We start from the raw sequence: 1,069 nt of genomic DNA, 5'->3' as shown, positions 1-1,069 counted from the left end.
CAAGTTTTTGGCGCCGTTGCCGGGGATTGTTCGAGTATGGACAACTGACGGTTCATTTTGTTGCTCAGATTAGGTAATTTTCTTTTCAAAAAGTTTTCAAAAATCTTTCAAAAATATTTTTTTTTATTATTTTCGTTTTTCCAAGAATACTTTCGAAAAAAATAATAAAAATACAAAAAAATTATAAAATCATAAAAATAAAAAATATTTTGTGTTTCTTGTTTGAGTTTTGAGTCAATTTTTAATTTTGGTGTCAATTGCATGCTTTAAAAATTTTTTCTTGCATTTTTCGAAAATTCATATATTCATGGTGTTCTTCATGATCTTCAAGTTGTTCTTGACAAGACCTCTTGTTTGATCTTGATATTTTCTTGTTTTGTGTTGTTTGTTGTTTTTCATATGCATTTTTTGTTTGTTAGAGTCCATGCATTAAAGATTTCTAAGTTTGGTGTCTTGCATGTTTTCTTTGCATCAAAATTTTTTTTCAAAAATATGCTCTTGATGTTTATCATGATCTTCAAAGTGTTCTTGGTGTTCATCTTGACATTCATAGTGTTCTTGCATGCATCTTGTGTTTTGATCCAAAATTTTCATGTTTTGGGTCATGTTTGTGTTTTTCTCTCTCATCATTAAAAATTCAAAAAAAATAAAAAAATATATTTTCCTTATTTCCCTCCAAATTTTCGAAATTTTGGGTTGACTTGGTCAAAAATTTTTAAAAATTAGTTGTTTCTTACAAGTCAAGTCAAAATTTCAATTTTAAAAATCTTATCTTTTTAAATTCTTTTTCAAACTATTTATCTTTTTCATTTTTTATAATTTTCAAAAATTTCAAAAATCTTTTTCAAAATATTTTCAAAATCTTTTTCTTATCTTTTTATCAAATTTTTGAAAATTAGCTAACAATTAATGTGATTGGTTCAAAAATTTAAAATTTGTTACTTTCTTGTTAAGAAAGGTTCAATCTTTAAGTTCTATAATCTTATCTTGAAGTTTCTTGTTAGTGAAGTAAGTAATTTCAATTTTTTGAATTAAATCTTTTTATCTTTTATCTTATCTTTTTCAAAAA

Source organism: Arachis duranensis, chromosome 2 (assembly GCF_000817695.3).
Source record: "Arachis duranensis cultivar V14167 chromosome 2, aradu.V14167.gnm2.J7QH, whole genome shotgun sequence".
Taxonomy (NCBI): domain Eukaryota; kingdom Viridiplantae; phylum Streptophyta; class Magnoliopsida; order Fabales; family Fabaceae; genus Arachis; species Arachis duranensis.
The sequence above is the reverse complement of the archived record's forward strand: the minus strand, read 5'-3'. Positions refer to the sequence as shown.